This window comes from Prionailurus bengalensis, chromosome B4, assembly GCF_016509475.1.
Source record: "Prionailurus bengalensis isolate Pbe53 chromosome B4, Fcat_Pben_1.1_paternal_pri, whole genome shotgun sequence".
Lineage (NCBI taxonomy): Eukaryota > Metazoa > Chordata > Mammalia > Carnivora > Felidae > Prionailurus > Prionailurus bengalensis.
The window spans coordinates 130,206,074-130,228,015 of NC_057358.1; the positions used below are offsets into that span (position 1 = coordinate 130,206,074).

General features: G+C 40.7%; 1 protein-coding gene across 24 annotated transcripts in view; it reads right to left on the reverse strand.

Moving 5' to 3' along the window:
* RBFOX2 (RNA binding fox-1 homolog 2) overlaps positions 1-21,942 on the reverse strand; it is a 291,584-nt gene that overhangs the window by 200,635 nt on the left and 69,007 nt on the right. The gene's annotated exons all lie outside the window — the stretch shown is intronic.

Sequence of the window (21,942 nt, forward strand, 5' to 3'; positions counted from 1 at the left end):
TCTAGCACAGCGTCTAACACGAGGTGGGCACACGAAAGGATGCAGAAATACATACATGGAGCTCAACAAGCAGAAGTTATTTTGCCATCCATCACTGATTCAATCATAGACAATCCAAGTTCTCCTTTTTGATTCCTTAGTCTCTGTTCTGGATGTTTATAAATGAAGTCTCCGCAGAGAAAGCACATCAAAGATAACAGCCTTGAAAAATTATAGGTACCAAAACAATCCCGAGGAAGAGTAAAGCAGAAGGATTCGTGTTTCTGGATCTCAAAGCTTCCTGCAAAGCTACAGTCATCAACATAGTGTGATACTGGCCTAAGGAATAGACATACAGATCAATGGGCTACAACTGAGAGTCCAGAATCAAACCCTTAAAACTATAATCAACTGATTTTTTAAGAGGACACCAAGAAAATCGAAGCAAGAAAGAACACTCTTCAACAAATGGTGAAACAAATGGATACCCACGTATCAAAGAATGAAGTTAGAACGCTATCTCATCCCATACAGAAAATTAACTCAAAACAGATCACACACCTAAAACCACAAAACTCTTAGAAGAAAACACAGAAGTAAATCTTCACGACTTCTCGTTAGGCAACAGCTTCTTCACTATGACACCAAAAACACCCGTGACAAAGGAAACAACAGATAAATTGGCCTTAACAAAATTAACAATTTCTGGGGCTCAAAGGACACCATCAATTCTGGGAATCTCCCGCCTAACATAGTGATTATAGTAAATAATACCATATTATATACTTGAGAGTTGCAGGGCACCTGCGTGGCTCAGCTGGTTAAGCGTCCAACTCTTGGTTTTGGCTCGTGTCACGATCTCACAGTTTGTGAGAGACGGAGCCCTGCATTGGCTCCGTGCTGGCAGCGGGGATCCCGCTTGGGATATTCTCTCTCCCTCTCGCTCTCTGCCCCTCCCCCACTCAATACAACTAAACTTTAAAAAAGAAGAAGAAGGGGTGCCCGGGTGGGCTCAGCCGGTTAAGCATCCGACTTCAGCTCACATCATGATCTCACAGTTTGCGAATTTGAGCCCAGCATCGGGCTCTGTGCTGACCGTGCAGAGCCTGCTTCAAATTTTCTGTCTCCCTCTCTCTCTGCCCCTCCCCGCCCTCTCAAAAATAAATAAACATTAAAAGGCGGGGGGGGGCGCCTGGGTGGCTCAGTCGGTTGAGTGTCCGACTTCGGCTCAGGTCATGATCTCACGGTTCGTGGGTTCAAGCTCCGCGTCGGGCTCTGTGCTGACAGCTCGGAGCCTTCAGCCTGCTTCAGATTCTGTCTCCGGTTCTCTCTGCCCCTCCCCCACTTGTGCTCTGTCTCTCTGTCTCTAAAATAAATAAACATTAAAAAAAAAAAAGCTCCTAAGAAAACAGATCTTAAATGTTCTCACCATAAAAAATAAATGGCAATTTTGTGACATGAGGCTGGTGTTAGCTAACACTGTGCTGGCAGTCACTTCCCAATATATAAATGTACCAAATCAAAACCTTGTACACCTTCAACTTATACGTGGTTATGGGTCAACTATACTTCAATAAAGTGAGAGGGGACTCCACCAAGTAAATGAAAAGACAACTCACAGAATGGGAGAAAATACGGCAAGTCATATGTCTGATAAGAGGCCTGTATTCAGAATACATACAGAACTCTTAAAAAGACAACCCAAACTTTAAAATGGGGAAAGAACGGGGCGCCTGGGTGGCTCAGTCGGTTCAGCGTCCAACTTTGGCTCAGGTCCTGATCTCACGGTTCATGAGTTCGAGTCAGGCTCTGTACTGACAGCTCAGATTCTGTGTCTCCCTTTCTCTCTGCTCCTCCCCTGTTCACGCTCTGTCTCTCTCTCTCTCTCTCTCTCTCTCTCAAAAATAAATAAACATTAAAAAAAAAAGGCTATAAAAATAAAACGGAGGATTTCCATAGGAAGTTCTCCAAAGATGTACAAATGGCCGGTAGGTACATGAAAAGATGCTCAATATCTTTAGTCATTAGTGAAATGCACATCAAAACCGTAATGAGAAAATACTTCACACCCGTTACGGGAACAAGATAAACTTTAGTGAGGATGTGGAGAAACTGGAATCTCATACACTGCTGGCAGGAAGGTAAAATGGTACGGGCACTTTGGAAACAGGCCCGCAGTTCCTCCAAATGTTAAAACAGAGTTACCATATGATCCGGACATTCCACTTGGTGTAAGAAAGAAAACTGAAAACACATATCCACATAAAACCTTGTTCAGAAATGTACGAAGCAGCTTTATTCCATAATCGCCAAAAAGTCAAAACAATCCAAATGTTCACCAGTTGCTGAATGCATAAGTAAAGTATGATACATTCATAACAATGTTACTGGGCAATACAAAGGAATGAAGTGCTGAGACAAACAGGTAATCTTGAAAACACCATGCTAAGTGGGGGGAAAAAAAACAGACAAAGGCAGCAAATTGTATGACTCCATTTATATGAAATATCCAGCATGGACAAATCCATAAAGAAAAGAGATTAGCAGCTCTAGGGGATAAAAGGGCAGAATGGGGAATGAGTGGTAACAGGTACTGGGTTTGTCTATGGTAGTGACAATGTTCTTGAATTAGTGATGACAGACGCACAACTTGATGATTATACTAAAAACTGCCACAACACTAAAAACTACTAAAATCAATTTAAAAGAGTGAGATTTATGGTCTGCAAATTCTTTTCTATATTTTTTTTAGCGCGTATTTATTTCTTGAGAAAGAGAGTAACAGTGCAAGTGGGTTAGGGGCAGAGAGAGAGGGAGACAAAGAATCTGAAGCAGGCTCCAGGCTCTGAGCCTGACATGGGGCTCGAACTCACGAACTGTGACATCACGACCTGAGCCAAAGTCGGACACTTAACTGACTGAGCCACCCAGGTGCCCCCCCCCTTTTTTTTTTTTAATTTTAGAGAGTGTGAGAGTGGGGAAGGGGTCAGGTGGGTGGTGGGGGGAGGGGTAGAGAGAGAAAGAGAATGAATGAATGAAATCTTAAGCAGACTCCACACTCAGCACAGAACCCAATGCAGGGCTCAATCCCAGCATCCTGGGATCATGACCTGACCCAAAATCAGGAGTTGGACCTTCAACCAACTGAGCCACCCAGGAGCCCCATGGTCTGTGAGTTCTATGTCAATCAACCTGTTATTTAATAATAGTAATAACGGGCAATCTAGCTACTTTCACACTAATTTTTACAGGGGAGACATACAGCTTAGACTGTGACAAAAAGAACAGGGCTCTTCTGAAATCTACAAGTGCCTTATCTGTTCTAGATTCTATAATTTAATTCGACATCATTCCCTATAAATTTTAACAATGATGATGATAAAGGTGATGATAACTGCTAGATATTGAACATTAAATCCAGGTATAGTTTCAGGATGGAAGGGAAGAGGAAGAGAAAACAACAAAGAGAAGGAGATAATAAAGCATAGGTACTAAGTGGGAAAAAACTATCAACCCAGGTCTGCTGGATTCCAAAGCCCCTGTTATTTCCATTTCATCAACTTTTCTTTTGTAATAACCACTCCACAATATTTAAGAAAGCAATGGAAGGGTGCCTGGGTGGCTCAGTCAGCTGAGTGCCTGACTCTAGATTTCAGCTCAGGTAACAATGTCAATGTGGGATTGAGCCTCATGCCTCGTTCCATGTGCTGACAGCAAGGAGCCTGCTTGGGATTCTCTCTCCCTCTCTCTCTGCCCCCTCCCCCACTCATGCTGCCCTCTCTCTCCCTCAAAATAAATGAGTAAACTAAAAAAAAAAAAAAAAAAAAAAAAAAAATGAAAATGGAAAACACCAATAAGCAAAATTAACATTCATCACTCCCAGAGAATACCCCACATATAAACTCTATTCTTGAGTTCAGCAATGCAGAGAACTTTTTATAAGGAAAAAAGTCACATTCCTAGAAGCCGGTATTGTCAGAAACTTTAACAGCAAAAGGGCACCTGGGTGGCTTAGTTGGCTGAGCGTCAGATTCCTGATTTCAGCTCGGGTCTGGATCTCTGGTCAAGCCCCATGGTGGACTCCAGGCTGCCAAGCCTGCTTGGGATTCTTTCTCTCCCTCTCTCTGCCCCTCCCCTGCGCGCACACACTCTCTCTCTAGCTCTCTCAAAACAAGTAACAAAAAAAAAGAAAATAAACTTTAACAGCAAAGACAAATATAATACGTTGCACAGATATATGTCAGAGGAAATGGATTCACTCCTTCACCGGCCTCTCAGCAAGGTCAGGCTCTTCTCTCCCCCATCTCTCAGATAAGGCTCCTTGGAACTCACCAGCTCTCAGAAACTCCGTCTCTCTGAAAGTGGCCTACACTTAATGACAAAGGCTCGCTCACCTTTTTAACCTTATCATGTACAAATCTGTCCCTCCAAAATGCATTAACTTTGCATATTGTTGAATTTATAAAAATGGATCTTATTGTACGCATTCTTCAGCAATTTCCTTTTTTTGCTAGAAACCATGAGATTCATCTCCCCTTATGAACACAGTTACTGTATTTCACTAACGGGGACTGTTTGGTATCCTATCTTATTTACGACTATGCCACAATTTATTGACCAGCCTTATTTTCCTATTAATAGATTTTTAAGTTGTTTCCAGTTATGCTTTCTGTTTACACTCACAAACCATGCTGTCTATGAACGTTCTTTTGGATTTGAGGTATAATTTTTCACTCCTGAGAATGGCAAAAATGAAAATGAAAACATCACGAGTCAGCAAGAAGAAGAGTAAACAGGCACCTTCACATCTAATAGTAAGAACAGAAGTATATTGAGACCACTGCTTTGGAAAGCAATTTGACAATAATCATTAAAATGCTAAATGCACATACCTTCTTGTAATTTCACATCTCTGACCTGTGCAGCCACTCTAGATAATCACTTGCACACGTGCTCAAAGAATCGTGTGCAAAGACTTTCAACGCGGTGCTGTTTCTCACAGTGAAAAACTGGAAAGAACCTCAGTCTCCGTTAATAATGAGAAACAATGCTATTCTATGATCTCGACACCCCTGTGCAAGCTTTTAAAAAGATAAAACCTCTATGAACTATCTCAAGTCATACTAAATGACAGCAGAATAGCGTGCTGTTATTTCTACAGGAGTGCCTGAGTGGCTCAGTTGGTTAAGCATCCGACTTCGGCTCAGGTCATGATCTCACGGTTTGTGGGTTTGGGCCCCGCATCGGGCTCTGTGCTGACAGCTCAGATTCTGTGTCTCCCTCTCTCTCTTTCCCTGCCCCTCTCACACTTTGTCTCTTTCTCTCTCTCTCTATCTCTCTCTCTCTCTCTCTCTCTCTCTCAAAAATAAATATTAAAAAAAAACATTTTAAGAGGTATTATTTCTACATGCATATTAGAAAGTAAATAAATGCACAGGGGTTACCTCTAGGGAGAAGAGTATGATCTGTGGAAGGCTGAAAGGGCATGCTTTATCTGAATTGTTTCAATTTGACGAAATGTAAAATCCACATATTGCTTGGAACATTATAAAGAACTAAAAAAAGTCACCATTGCCAGTGTTCCGTAGTGCTTTATAACTTCCAAAAACACCTTCATATAATCTTATTTAGTCCTCATGATGCAGAAAATAGGTTTTATAACCCTCATTTTAGAGATAACTAAACTGAATCTCAGAAAGATTAAGTGATTTGCTTGAGGCCAAACAGCTAATGACAGTGGCTGAGGCGCCTTCACACTTAAGCCTTAACTCTGTACCCAGTACCTCTGCTGCCTCGTGACCACAGTAAAGAACACTCCTCTGGCCCTGGGACAATGTTGACGGTCCAAGATGTGCAGATCTGAGTTCTTAATCAGTGTGAAAATAATAACTGATACTTAAAGTAGACATGGAATTACAAGGCTGGCTAATGGAACGGACAGGCTAGAAATTGGACGTGTTAAACTCCAAGAGAACAGGCTTCAGCAGCTATGCGTGGGCCTACATAAGCAAACGTTCTGGCCGAGCAAGACCGGAAGAGTTCAAAACGGACTCTGCGTAGGCACAGAGGCTGCTCAAAAATAAGAAGAAGATATAAGAAATAAAATACAAACCACAAGACTCCTTAGTGACTAGAGGTCAGCAAGTAAACCTGTTTAGAAGCTTCTGGTTAGCAGGCCTGTAACAGAAGGCTCCTTAAGTAATGGTCAAATAGAGAACTGCAGTGGATCATGCGTGTAGACTGGACACCGAGAGAAGAAAAACAGCACCTGACTTTTGTATTCTTTCACAGGTGGCTTAGAAGCTCCCACATGCACCTATGTTTGAAAAATCCACTTAAGCCAAAGAATCCTTCCTTTATTCAGTATTTGTGATTGAACAATCGCCTTATGACAAGCACAGTGTTGGTATCCTTGCCTTGGCGAGCTCAAACTCATAATAATTACAAGAGAATGTGACTGATCCCATAACCAACAACAAACGTCAGGCCTCCAGAAGATCTTCTAGAACAGTGTGTGTGGGAATTGGGGGGGGGGGGGAGGTGCTCACTGGAGGACCACACCTCAGCACCGTGACTGACTGATGCATGCTTAAAAGACACGGTATTTTAGGGGCGCCTGGGTGGCGCAGTCGGTTAAGCGTCCGACTTCAGCCAGGTCACGATCTCGCGGTCCGTGAGTTCGAGCTCCACGTCGGGCTCTGGGCTGATGGCTCAGAGCCTGGAGCCTGTTTCCGATTCTGTGTCTCCCTCTCTCTCTGCCCCTCCCCCGTTCATGCTCTGTCTCTCTCTGTCCCCAAAATAAATAAACGTTGAAAAGACACGGTATTTCAGAGGCGCCTGGGTGACTCAGTCGGTTGAGCTTCCGACTTCGGCTCAGGTCATGATCTCACGGTCCATGAGTTCGAGCCCCGCATCGGGCTGTGTGCTGACAGCTCAGAGCCTGGAGTCTGCTTCCAATTCTGTGTCTCCCTCTCTCTCTGCCCCTCCCCATTCATGCTCTGTCTCTGTCTCAAAAATAAACTTAAAAAAAAAAAAAATTAGGGGCGCCTGGGTGGCGCAGTCGGTTAAGCGTCCGACTTCAACCAGGTCACGATCTCGCGGTCCGTGAGTTCAAGCCCCGTGTCAGGCTCTGGGCTAATGGCTCAGAATCTGGAGCCTGTTTCCGATTCTGTGTCTCTCTCTCTCTGCCCCTCCCCCGTTCATGCTCTGTCTCTCTCTGTCCCAAAAATAAATAAACGTTGAAAAAAAAATTTTTTTTTTAAATTAAAAAAAAAACAACACACATTTCTTTTTTCTGAAAGACACCATATCAGCTTTTTTCTTTTTTGAAAAGCAAAAGGTACTGTTTCCTTAAGCATTTACTTTTATTTTTCAGAAACAGAAGAGAGCACAGGGAAGAGAGTCAGAGGAGAGAGAGAGAATCCCAAGCAGACTCCACACTCGGTGTGGAACCCAACACAGGGCTTGATCCACAACCATGGGTTCATGACCTGAGCAGAAACCAAGAGTCGGACACTCAACCAACTGAGCCACCCAGGTGCCCTTCCTTACAGCATTTTTAAAATACAGTTAAAAAAGAAGTGTTAGGAGAAATTAACAACACTGAAGATCAAAAAAATCCCTACATTCATACAGAAACATAGTAGTGATAGAATACTTTAGCCATAACCTCTAAGCAATGGAATGATCCATGAAATATTAACAGGAGCCTACGAAGGACACCCTCTGCCAAACTTCCCTGGTTTCACCTACTTAACAGATTGTGTGTTCAACATCCAGAGATTTATTACAAGGGTATTTCTCATTGGTTTCTATCACTGATGAGGACTGTCTAGAGGCAGGGTGTAGAAAACCGGAAATGCACAATGAAGTTACATCAAGCAATTATTAAAAAAAAAAAAAAAAATCAAAACGCACCTGGTTGTCTTTCGTGTCTAGCAAAATCAAACCCATTTCACCAAATGAAAGAGGAAGAAAAATATTGAGAATGGAGCAAAGTAAATTCCTGCCACCAGGCAATCTGGGGAGAGGAAAAGTAAAAAGAAGCAAAGCAAAGAAACAAAGCTGTCCTCTACAAACAAAACTTGGGCAATGCTAACAAGTCCAGATTTTTCACAGACTTATTTGTGGCTGAAAATGAACCTCACATTACCCTATGCACATTTAACAATGGAAGGAAGATTGATTTAAACCATACTGGCTGGAAAAAGAAGCGAGTCGAGTTTCCTAAGGTATTTCACTACCTTGTTTTGCAACCAAAGTAACTTGTTTTCCAAGTATGGACATGGGAGGGGAGACCACGGGAAGTGAAGACGTACCTAAATTCCATATGTTATGGCATGCAAAAACCAATCCCAGCAACAAGAATCTTCGGCTCAGGAAGACAGATTGCTAAGCAATCACAGGGCATCATTCTGCTTCCAAGCCATATAGGATTCAAGGTACCCAGAGATAAGATGAAGACTTAGAAGGGATATGAATCTGGCGGTATCTAACAACACGGTCCCAACATAAATGCAACTGGTAACTGGTAAACCAAGCTTCATGATCCAGTAAAATAAGACATAATTTATTCTACATCCCACTCAAGACAACTGATAGTACTTTGTTATACTCACCACCTCCCACCCCAAACACCATCTTCTTTTTTTCTTTTCTAAGTTAAAATAAAAATGCCCCAGTGTAAGTAATGCGTTCATGCTAAAAGCTGACACGGGGATTTACTGGGTCCTGGCAGCCCACCTTTGGAACACACTAAAACATCCTCTTCAAGAACAACCACAGAGTTCAAAGAGATAACCAATCACAACCCTCTTCTTACAGCTGAGGAAACTGACACTGAAAGAGAAGTACTCTGCCCACAGTCATTCAACAAATCAGCCAGAAAAGAAAACCTACAGCCTAGAACCCTGGACTCTCAACTCATGGAAGCTGTTGATGCCTCAGACCCTGCTCACTGCCGCTGTAAGGAGCTCCGCTCATGAGCAATAGAGAAAGCATGGACTCTGGGAGTGAGACAGCAGGCTGTGCCACCTTCTAACTGTGTGACTCTGGCCAAATTCCTTAATCTCTCGGATGTAACACACTGTGAGGAAGTTCCACAAGAATTCCCTCCCCGCCCCCCTGTCTATCAGTCGCAAATGACTCCAGAAATTCAATCAGTCTAGGGGACTCATTCCTACAAAGTAACAAATTTCCAAATAAACAACCATCGATTTTTCTTAGTATATTATGTTAAAGCCAGTTCTTTAAAAATACATGCCGAATGGCCATCCCGCATCACCTGAAGGTGTTCAAACACTAGGTAACAATTAGTAACGTTATGAATCCATTCCAGCATTCAACGAGAGAAAAATCAATGCGATTAGCTCTAAGGTGACCAAAGCAACTCGGCCTCTTGTGACATATGTATGGGTGCTCCATACAATCTAGCAATCTACCCTGCTGGGATCAATTCCTGACTGGCTAACACTCCCAGTTCTTCAATTTCCTTACAAACCCATTCAGTTCTAACTTATTTTTTTAATTAAAATTCAATCATGATAACCAAACTGTATTTCCAAGTACATACATAATAAATAAAATTCCCCTTCCATCTACCCCTTCCGGTACCAGGGTCTGACATCAGACTATAAATATTCTTCAGCAGTTTCTATTTTTTCCTTTTCTAAAAAATCGTTGTTACATATAAATAATATAAAATTTCCCATTTCTACCATTTTTAAGTGTACAGTTCTGTGGCATTAAGTACACGCACACTGTTGTAGAACCTTCACCACTGTCTCCAGAACTGTCTCCAAGTGAAACTCACTACTCCTTCGATTCCCCATTCTCCCCTTCCCCCGTCCCTGGCAACCCCCATTCTACTTTGTCTCTGTAAATTCGACGACTCCAGGACCCTCATGTAAGTGGAACCACAACCTTTTGTAACCAGTGTTCAAAAAACCAGTGTTCAGGAAGTTCTGACTTAACCATCATGTATTCAAGGTTCATCCACGCTGTAGCTTAAGTCAGAACTTCCTTCTTTTTAAGGCTAATATTGCATTGTATAGACAGACTCCTTCTGTTTAACTATTCATCTCTTCATGTACACTGGGTGGTTTCCACCTTTTGGCTATAGTGAATAAGGCTACTATGAACGTGGGTGTGCAAATATGGAGTCCCTGCTTTCACTTCTGTGGGTATACATCCAGAAGCAGAATGGCTGGATTATTGGCAATTCTAGGTTTAATATTTAAATTATACCTAGCACTTGTCTTCCAAGTCTGTCATTCATCATATTATGCTTAGTACTTTACTTTTTTTTTTTTTTGCTTCCTGATTGGTCTCCTTGTTTGGCATCTCACTTTTTCTTTCACTAGAACTTCTTACTTCATTAGAAGAGGTATCCGTTTCCAAATACTAGGATGTCTATTTATAACTAGACTCTGTACTGCATCGTGAAAGCCTTCTACACTGTTGTTCTTGGCATCCTGTCACATGTTTGCCAACAGACATTATAAAGTTCTTTGGGAGATAAGGGTTCAAAACTACGCCACCATATGGACCTTGACAAGGAGGCCTAAGACTTATATAATAATATAAAGACAGGAGTACTATTTCGATAGAGAAATGAAACCAAACTGTCACCACTCAATGAAACCAGCAACTGTCAAACCAAACTGTCAACCAGTTATTTTTTCCCCTTTAGTACAAAACTGCCTTACAACCATTTTGTTATGGAGCAAAACTGCTTGTGGCCAAGACACCCACCGTGAAAGCACCTAGACCTGTTTTGTTATTATCGTGTTGTAGGAGTTCTTTAAATATTTTGGATAGTGATCCCTTACTAGATAAATGATTTGTAAATATTTTCTCCCATTTGGGGCTACTTTCCATTCTGTTGATGGTATATATCCTTTGATCCACAGAAGTTTTTCATTTTCCTGAAGTTCAATTTACCTGTTGCTGTTGTTTTTATCTGTACTTTCAGTGTCATATCCAAGATGCCAAATCCAAGGTCAGAAAGATTTACCCCTGTGTTTTTTTCTAAGAGTTTTACAGTTTCAGCTCTTGTGTTTAGGTCTTAGATCCATTCTGAGTTAATTTTTGTGTATGGTATAAGTGTCCAAGTTGGTTTTGTTTGTTTGTTTGTTTTGGGGGGTTTTTTTGTTTTGTTTTTTTGCATGTGGCTTACTGACATTTGGGTACCTCAGATCTCTATTTGCCATCTTCTTCCTGGCTTCTGAGCATCTGGAATTTAATATGCGTTCTACCCATATGCTGCTTATCAATTAGTTGACTCCCAGCTCCAAATACATCCTTTTTGCCTGCTCTCTGAAAATGGATCTGGGCCTTTTAGGCAGGTTCCCTTCGACAGCACGCACGGTGCCAAGCTGTGTCAGTAGAGAGCACAGGAAATGCATCTTAGCGGAAAGGGTTTTGCTTCCGGGTCCCAAGGTGCTTTCTCAGCAGTTTCCCACAAGACAAGGACTCTTCCTTCCTCCCTTCCAGCTCCTGCAGTGCAAAATAGCAGGCAGCAGCACCCCACCATCAGCAGCTTCCCCTAGGAACCCCCCTTGGGCTGGTATACGGCACAGGACCTCTGGTAGGACAACTCCCTGTCAACAGCTTTCCTCAAGACCCGCATCCCCCTCTTCCTGAACATTTATCTTACACCACTTCACTTGAAAGAAAAAGCTACATTAGTATCTGGTTTGTGAGCGTCTGTGCTTTATCTTTGTTTTGTGCATCCGTTAGCAACACGTGTCCAAAGGTACCAAAAACACTTAAGAGAAGTTGTTTTGGGAGGCTAGAAATGTTCAAAAATTTCTCCATATATATTAATAGTAATCGTTTCTTCACTTTACTCCATTTTGGATTACAAAAGGTTTCACAGGAACACTTTACTTTCAGACAGCAGAGAAAACCTGTACCCTAGAAGATAGATTTTTGGCAACTTTTAAAAAGGCAGAGTTCCAACAAGTTCTGCAGGTCAGGGAATTACTTCTCTGCCACTCAGAAAGCCACAGCCATGCCCTCTCCAACCAAGTCTAGATCTCAGCCGCTGGGGTAGGGGAGGTAGGCTCTTCCTTTGGTGCCTTATCTCAGCCCCAGGGGTATTGCTATTAGATATTAATTATATCAATATTGTATCAGGAAGTAAAGAAAACTCCAGTAGCAGATGTAACATAATAGCAGGTATAACATAATGTAATAATCATATATACGTAATATATACATGATATATATATATATATATATGATTGTTACATTATATTATACTTGCTGTTAGAGTACATCTGCCACTCTTTCGAGTTCTCTTTATTTCCTGATACAGGTGAGCTGAAACAAAATGTTGACAGCTACTTACTATACACAGGGCAGACACTAGGCGTAGCATCTTTACGTTATCAGTGTTCTTTACGTTACCACTTGGTATTCTCATTCAACTCCATAATGTCTCTCTCTATAGTAAGAAAACTGAAGCTCAGAAAACTATGCAATTTGCCTATAGTAATACAAATCCAGGTCTGTCTAACACTGAAGTCCCTGCTGGTTCTCTACCATGGTATTTAGTTTTTTTTCACAGAACCTAGCAACACTTTTTAAGGAACTAAAACACCTAAGCATAGGAAAAGAATGAACATAGCAGGCTTGACTGCCATCCTTAGAAAGGGCAGCTTGCGAGGTTGGTCTTGGTCGGTGTCTGAGAACTTAGATTTCATTCTGGGAGGGTTCTGTCCCCAGAACTGCTAAGAGCGGCCCACCGTGCCTGAATTCTGCAAACAATATGGTTTATGCTGAACATTTCCTTCGGAAAAGTCTGGATTTGTGGTATGTAGTAGGTACAGGTCCTCTGTGAACAACCCTTCCCACTTACCCTCAAAGAAGAAAAATCTCAGCACAATGTCTCCAATAAGCTTCCCTGAGAGACAACACTGTCACAACTTGCTGCTGAGGGAAGCAAAGCGCATCCTGTGTGACTCCCCTGGGAGAGAACTCTTGGAAGCTTGAGCCTGATTTCTTCTGGACTTCACCCCCATGCGCTCTTTCCCACTGCTGATTCTGCTTTACACTTTCAATGTTATAATTCACAGCCATGACAATGAACATGAGCCATGTATATGAACTACATGTTGGGTTCTGTACATCCCAGTGAATCGCTGGACCTAGGATAGTCTTGGGGAAATCCAGCACAACCTATGACACGCCAAAGCATTTTACTAAATACAGAGGACGCAAAGTTGAATAGGTCCTTTGCCTTCAAGGAATTTCAAGTCTATTTAAATTTCCCTTCTTTCACTTCTCCAATCTTCACTTCTTAGTCTGCTACCACTTAAAATAGATTAGATACATTTCCCTACGCTAAATTTCATTCTCAGTGCTGAAGTGATGTTAAATATTTAATAAGTCCGTCAGGCAAAATCTGAGATACAAAAGCTCTAATAAACTCAAAGGCCACACATATTTTCTCTTTACTTTCCCCCATCTTATTGTGTTCCTCATTAAAAATAAATTGACAAACCAACCCTTGTACACTGCTGGTGGGAATATAAAATGGTTCAGCTGCTACAGAAAACAGTTCGGTGGTTCCTCAAAAAGTTAAATATAGAATTACCATATGGCCCAGCAATTCCACTCCTAGGTATATTCCCCAAAGAACCAAAAACAGATAAACAAATGCTTATACACACGTTCATCAAAGTGCTATGCACAACAGCTAAAAGGCAGGAACAACACAAATGTGCGTCAACTAAAGAGCAGATAAGCAAACTGTGGCAATATGTATACAAAGGAATATTCAGCTATAAAGAAAAACAGAGTACTGATATATGCAACAATATGGATGAACCTTGAAAACATTATGCTAAATGAGAGAAGCCAGATACAAAAAGTCACATATTGTATGATTCCATTTATATGAAATATGCAGAACAGTAAATTCATAGAGGCAGAAAGCAGACTGGTGATTGTCAGAGGCTGAAGAGAAGGGAAAATGGAGGGTGAGTGCTGAGTGGGGTTCTTTTGGGGGTGACGAAAATGTTCGGAAACGGATAGGAGTGGTTGCTGCACAACACTGTGAACGTAATAAATACCACCAAATTCTTCATTTGAAAAGGTTGAATTTTAGGTGAATTTCAACTCAATTTTTTAATTGAAAAAAAACTTTTTTTGAGCAATGCAGTATACACTATAGCACAAATAAAGAAAACCAACCTTCCTGGTGTCATCTGAATGGATACTTACAACTTGAAATAAAATCATCTGCGACTTATAACAGATATGAGTGCTGTATCTCCCCATATAGCCTAGAAAGCTGTCTGAAGACTTCAAATGGTTCTAAGCAAAGATACAGATACTGATATAGTAGAGTATGTATTAAATTTCTTCAAAAAACCCCAAAAGATAAAATGTTTCTACTTATATAATTTTGTATATTATTTTGGATATGCATGAATAAAATTAACATCTTAAAGACATCTGCCTCGTCAACATCCCTAAAAGTTTATATATTTAGGTTAGCCCATCCTTTCGATGGGGAAACAGCATAAAGCCTGATATTCAGGGTTTCCCTATATGCAGTCATATATCAGCACACACACTTTTTTCTTCTTAAGTCTAAAAGGATATATCCCAAAATATTCAGTGATTATGTCTCAGTGTTGACTTTCGATTTACAATGATACACACTATTTTTCTTTTGCCTATCTGCATTTTCTAATTTTTCAACAATGAACATGTATTATTTTTACTTAATCATCAAAAAAATGGAAACAACTGTACCTCTCAAGGATGCTGTGGAAATTAAATGACATAATACATACTGAGTCCTTAACACAGTATTCAGGATATTATAAGTATGCAATAAATGTTAGGTAGCATGGGTGTGATTATGTTTATGTTTTTGTAAATATTCCTCAGGATATGTGTCTTTCATTATCATTCACCTAATCTAGGCCTGCATCACCTGAGTCAAGCCTAAGTTACCATAATAATAGTTCTTTGGCTCATCCAGCAGCCGCCATCCACCTCTTCCCAATTTTCTTACCAAGGAAGGCCAGGTTTAATTTCATAAAACATTGCCCATATCACTCCCATGCTAATGGCCCTTCACTGCTTCCATGTTCAAGCTCCTAACACCCTAAATCTGGCCTTACCTGGTCATTCCTTTTTCCTCCCCATTTATTTATTTCTTCAACAAACATTTATTAAGGGATTTTCATGGGTCTTGTACCATGGTAGAAATAGAAAGACAAATAGGTCACTAATTCTTCTCTTAAGGAACTCCTGGTCCAGTAAGAGAGAGAGGCATGTAAATAAATACGGCATGAATCATGCAATAAAATGTTAAGGCCCAGAGGGAACAAGTGTACTTGGTGTGATAATGGAGTGAGAAAGGCATGAAGAAATCACAAGGGGGAACTCACAGAAGGCAAGATGTAAATGGGGTTTACACAGAATTACTGCAAACAGCTATCTCCGGGTATCAACTTTACTCAACTTACTTCACACCTTAGGGTGTTCTCCCACATCAATTCAACCTAAGTAAAATCTAGCAAAGTCCAACTCCCTTCACAAGGCAATCCCTGTAACCCTAGCTCAGTACGTTTTTAAGCTCTGGGTCAAGACCCATTCGTGACATATTTAAGAGATCTCAACCATTATATATTAAGAAAAAAAAAAAAGGTAGGGTGGCAATTCTCAAACTTTTTGGTCTTAGGATCTCTTTACTTTCTTAAAAAATTATGAAAGCTTCCAAAGAACTTTTGTTTATGTGGGCTATAAATTGGTATTTGCCTATTAAAAATTAAAACTGAGTAATTTTTAGGAAATTTGTCAATCCATTTTAAAATACCAATAATAAACATTGTTACCATGAAAATATTTTATGAAACTGAACTACATTTTATAAAACAAAAACAAAATTTAGTAAGAACAGTTTCACTGTCTTACATTTTTGCAAATACCTTTCACATCCAACTTAACAGAAGATGGCTAGAATCTCCTATCTGCTTCTGCATTCAATCTGTCATGATAGGTTATTTTGGTTGAAATATAAGAAGAAAATCTGACCTTCCATAGATATGTATTTGGAAAAGGCAGGAGTATTATAATAGTCTTCTTCATTCTCTATTATATCAAAATCCATTGGTCTGTCTTGCATTTTGAATGAATTTCTACCTATCGTGATTATTTAACGTTATGCATGGTTCATTTATAAAATGCTGGTTCATTAAATTTTAAAATTTTCTATATGTTGACATATCCCATTATGTAACACGAAAAAAATTGACATTCACTAATATCACCATCAGTATCATCAGAATAAGTCTAAGTACTAGAGCTATCAAGCCCACTGTCCAGGACACAAGTTTTTTGAAATTCTAATTTCAACCAGAATTTTCCTTGAAAGCTCAAATGTTATCACTGATAACAAATACTGTCATTGTTTTCCTTTAAAATCGGGTCACTTTATTTTTATTTCTATTTTTTTTACTTCATTTTTAATAAAATCTATGCCAAATACACAAGTCTAAATAACAATAGCCAGTCATTTTTTTAAGTATTTTTTAATGTTCATTTATTTTTGAGAGAGAGAGAGAGAGAGAGAGAGAAAGCATGAGTGGGGAGAGGGGCATAGAGAGAGGGAGACACAAAATCCAAAGCAGGCTCCAGGCTCCGAGATGTCAGCACAGAGCCTAACGCGGGGCTTAAACTTGTGAACCATGAGATCGTGACCTGAGCCGAAGCTGGACACTTAACCGACCCAAGAACCCCTTCAGTCATTTTTATTTTTATTTTTTAATGTTTATTTACTTTGAGAGACGGAGAGAGAGAGAGAGAGCATGAGCAGGGGAGGGGCAGAGAGAGAGGGAGACACAGAATCAGAAACAGGCTCCAGCCTGGAGCTGTCAGCACAGAGCCTGACGCGGGGCTTGAATTCACTAGCGGTGAGATCATGACCAGTCATTTTGATTTTTAAGTAAAAATGGTGTTCCACGAAAAAAGTGGCTAGTTCAGCTAGTAACTCAAACAATCACAAAAGTGTTTCCTTGAGATAACCTTCCTACTCGGTCTGTAAAAGTGCCTTACATGTATTACCCACTTTGTCACACAGAATATTAAAAAGATACATAATCAAGGTGGATATTTAATAAGAGTAATAATTTTTCCTGCTTCATCAAGGACATTCTTAAGTGAAATTGGCTTTTTTTTCCATCTTTAACTGCAAGTGTGTAGCAGTGAAGAATTTCATGACTACACGTACAATTTGTTACACTGCCTTGATTCTTGCCAGAGCATCAGTAGTCCTACCCATCATTGCTTATGCAGTATCAGTGCAAATATCAACACAGTGAAAAACACAAATAGTATCTTAATGCTATCATAAAAATAGTTCTGACCTTTAAGACCCTCTTTAAAAAGTGCCTTGAGGGGTCCATGGGCCACATTTTAAGAATCATCATACTAGACTACAACACAATTTTTAACAAGAAAGAGTCAAGCATATTTAGCAAGAGTAAAGATTATTTCATGAAACTTGTTTTAGTCACATATATACATATAAGTATTTATACACTAGGCTGCCACATAAAATGGACCTCCTTTTCATAGGTCATGGTCAAAAAAAGCTTGCAAAACAATCCTCTAGCCCATACTAACTACTCCTTTCTTGTAACTACTACAGCATTTACTGCACATTTGACTTTATTCTCCCACAGACTGATTTCTAAATGTATTATGTATATGCCTATGCCTTCTCTTTCCAAGTAGATCATAAGCTCTCAAACTACATCTTATACATCTTTATATATTCTTCCCAATGATAGTAGATGTGTCACAGGTTTGCAAAAATAAAATATTTTATTGAATTTCCTCATTAGTATATAATAGGCCTAAGAAGCAATTTGTCTGTGGCATACATAATAAGCCCACAAATACTTCCTAGCATCAACATGTCACAAATAATTTCATGCACAGTAAGGTACAGAAAGGAAAGTACAGTTGTTGGTATCACGCTGACCTATGTCCCTGACACTTACTGGCTCCCTGATCATCTCGGAGCCTCAAATTCTTCCTGCCCCTTCTAAATAACACCACCTACCTCCTAGAGTTGTTACAAAGGTTAACTGAGATAATACATGCAAAGTCACCTGGCAGTACCTGTTCCTTAATAGGCTACCACAGCTAAAGAACAATTACAAGAACGAGAAACAAAGCCTTATCTGTAACACTTCACCACCTACAAACCATAGGCAGATCTGACAATTATAAGATCACAGGTGTCGAGGGGACCACGTAGGCCATCTAATTCTAATCCAGCTCCTTTATCTGCACTCTACTCCCCTCACCCTATACTCACACACACAGGCAGACCTTACAGATAAGAAAACCAAAGGAGTGCAAGGTTTTAAACGACTCTCTCATGGTTATAGTCAGTGAGGACCAGAACTTGTATCAAACGCATCCTCTTATTCATAACGGTCCTGCTAAACAGAGAACATTATTGTTTGATGAGGGAAACTCAGGTTTAGACTTCCTAAGGTGAAGTGACACGTACAAGGTCTCCAAGGCAATAAACGACAAAAAGGGGCATGCAACCCAAGACTTCCAATTGCAAGGTTGGGGTTCTTTCAACTAAAACTTAGAAAGCTATCTAGGAGCATGAAATTCACTTTGTGCAATCATTGATAATTATCTGTATTTGGATCAGCATGAAATAATAGACATGATTATGCAAATACTTATTATGGCTAAATATGCCAATTGATAACCACCAACAAATTAGTCTGTGTTACAGTATTTAATTCAAACTGGTGTTTCCATGAACTGAAGACTTCACAAGCTTTGGTATTTAAAAAAAGAGATCTCTTAATTAGTTCCGAGTATAAAGGAAATCTATCCCAAAAGGATAATTTGGCAGCTTTCAAAAAAATCCCTCTAAGATAAGCAAACATGCTGAATATCATAGCCTTAATTTAAATTAACACTTTCACCAAAAAGGTCAACATAGACAAAATAAATTTTATTTGACTGGTGTCTACTGGCTATTTCAACTTCCCTTTTCTAACAGTCTCATCCCTCACATTGCTATCCAACACGATGTCACAGCAGCTCTGTTGCTTATTAGCAGGTAACCAAGGGCGAGTTACTCAACCTTTCTGATCTGTAGAATATATGTAATTATGCCTATACATTGCCCAGATGCTAAGATTAAGCACAATGTATACAAAGCACCTAGGAGTGTACCTACCTACCCTTCAGATGAAAGCTATTACAACAATTTTCATTACAGGCTTTGAGTTCACAATTCTGCTGTATCCCTCAGTCCCCCTAATGCTTGTATGAATGAATGAAAATGGACCTATCTATCTCCTGTTCCTGCTTCTAATGCCTTATTGGCCACAGCGGCCGATCCTCTGACCTAAACTCTCTGCCATCTATTTCTGGCATCCCCAGAGCAAGTCCCTGAACTTCCTCTTACTGTGTTGATACCCTAGTTAGGAAAAAAAAAAAAAAAGATTCTCCTTACTTTTCAATTCAATGATCTTCTGATAACCGCCATGTTAATTCTTGCTTAGAAGTGATCTAATGGACCTCAAATGAAGCCACCTGAATTTATGGACTTTTTTCTATACAATTTTTTGTTTTTGTTTTTTAATGTTCACTAATGTATTTATTGGGGGGGAGGGTAATGAGAGAGGGAAGAAAGAGAGAGCAGGGGCAGGGAAGGGGCAGAGAGATAGGGAGAGAGGGAGAGAGGGAGAGAGGGAGGGAGAGAGAGAGACAGAGAGGGAGACAGAGAGAGAGAGAGAGAGAGAGAGAGAGAGAGAGAGAGAGAGAATCCCAAGCAGGTTTCACACTCAGCACAGAGTCCAACGCAGGGCTTGATCTCACGACAGCAAGATCATGACCTGAGCCAAAATCAAGAGTCAGATGTTTAACCTACTGAGCCCCCCAGACAGCCCTACATGGCATTTTTTTTTTTAAGCATAAATGTTATTGTTTTAAACATATGGTCAACTATTAAGAATTCATCAAAGAGCTGCCTCCATCAGATCTCATCATACCTTGATTCCTGCACCAGCTCAACTACTCAGAGGACCTCCTATAGCTCTTCTTCCGGCCCTCTTGGGTAACAGTCTCCATTAAGTAAAACGTATTTTGTAGAACAAAGTAGGAAAGAAAACTATCCCTACGGTTTTCTGTCATACAACTCGATGCCTGAGATAGCTGGGAGGACAAGAGAGGACGGAATTAGGTCACAACTGGTGGCCCTTTCCGAGGGACAGAACTACGACACAGATCATCACTGGAAGGTTGAGGGGGGGCGGGGGCAAGGCACTAACACACGCAGGCACTGTAATGTGCTAGATACTCTCTACACGGTATCTCATGGTCTAGGGATGATTCCGTTACCGGGTGAAGAGGCTGAGACGTGCAGAGGTTAAATGACTGGACCAAGGCCAAACAGCTAGTAAATGGTAGGGCCAGAGCCACAGTTCTAACTCTGCTCTTCCCTTGTATGGTACGCGGTGACTCAGCCCAGAAAAGCATTCATCCCTAGGCCGAGCAGTAGGGGAGGTAAAGTGCACGCTCATCTACACAGCAGCCTGGCTAGACTGCTTCTCTTCCACCACTGGGAGTAACTGAGAGAGAATTCACCTTTAAAATGCAGTAATCGCCCAATTACTCCCATTGGTAGAAGCAGTGTTTCTTAAATTTTAATGCGCATACAGGTCACTGTCGGATCATCTGGTTAAAAATGCAGATTCTGATGAGTGGGGCTGGGGTGGCGCCTGAAAGTCTGCATTTCTAACAAGCTCCAGGGAAATGATGAAGCTACTGGTGTTTGGACCACACTCAAAATAGATTACACCCAAACAGCGGTCCCCAAATCTGGCTGATCGTCAGAATCCTCTGGGAATCCTTTAAAAACTATAGATTGCTGCCGCCCCTCCCCCCACTCCTCGACACGCAGCGGTGTATGGGACCTTCTACCTCATCACTCCGTAGTTCAAAGAAATGCATACTTACGAATGACCATAACTAGAGCACGCATCGATTGAGAACGCAGCCAACAGGTCTAAGTGCTTTAAATATTAGCTTACTTACCCCTAAGCTCCACACTATCAGGTGGGTACTTCTAGCACTATTATTCCCATTTATACATGAGGAAACCAACACACCACGGGACTGTCACTTGTCATTTGTCCAAGGTCAGTCGGGAAGTAGCAGAACAGGGTTTGTTCAAGGCTTCAGCCAATCTGATTCCAAAGAGTCTGTGCTCTCACACGCGCCACATAATGCTGCTTCCCACATTACCCAATGGTAACGTCACGGATTTTAACACACTCTTGAACAAATAAATCCAAATGGGTCACCTCAGAAGATGTCGCCCTAGGAAGGCTCTGCTCTCATTCCTCAGATGCTGCCATCATTCAAAACGGTGCCACCTGCTAAACTAAACAATCTAAGAGCTCTTTATCTGCAACCGAAAATACCTTCAGAACCTACATCTAGGACTTGAAATATCTTTAACTGGGATAAAAGCTTGTCATTTGCACACAGATTTGATTTTTTGACAACCCCAAATGGGGAAAAGCCAGTTGTGAAGAAACCTCATCTGAGCAACTGGGTAATTTTTTTTAAATAAAAAATTCGGTGTTAGGTATGGAGAATGCTCTCCTTATCTCTCATCTCTGAAGCCGATTCCAAATGAGAGTTCTTTATGTTTTGCGCAATGTCTGTATCACCAGAGCCAAAGCGACTATTTTGAAGGGCAGTACCCGTTTGGATGCACAGATTCTGTTAGAGTTGTTTAAAAAAAAAAAAAAAAAAAAAGAGCCTCTCAGTCATTCCAAAAGAAACACGTTTGCCCTTCACTAGCAATGCGAACGCGCAGCATATGTTCAGAATGACTGTCTTGGAGCATGCAGTTTTCCTTCCTGCTGCAAAAGCAACTGTTTTGATTCTCTT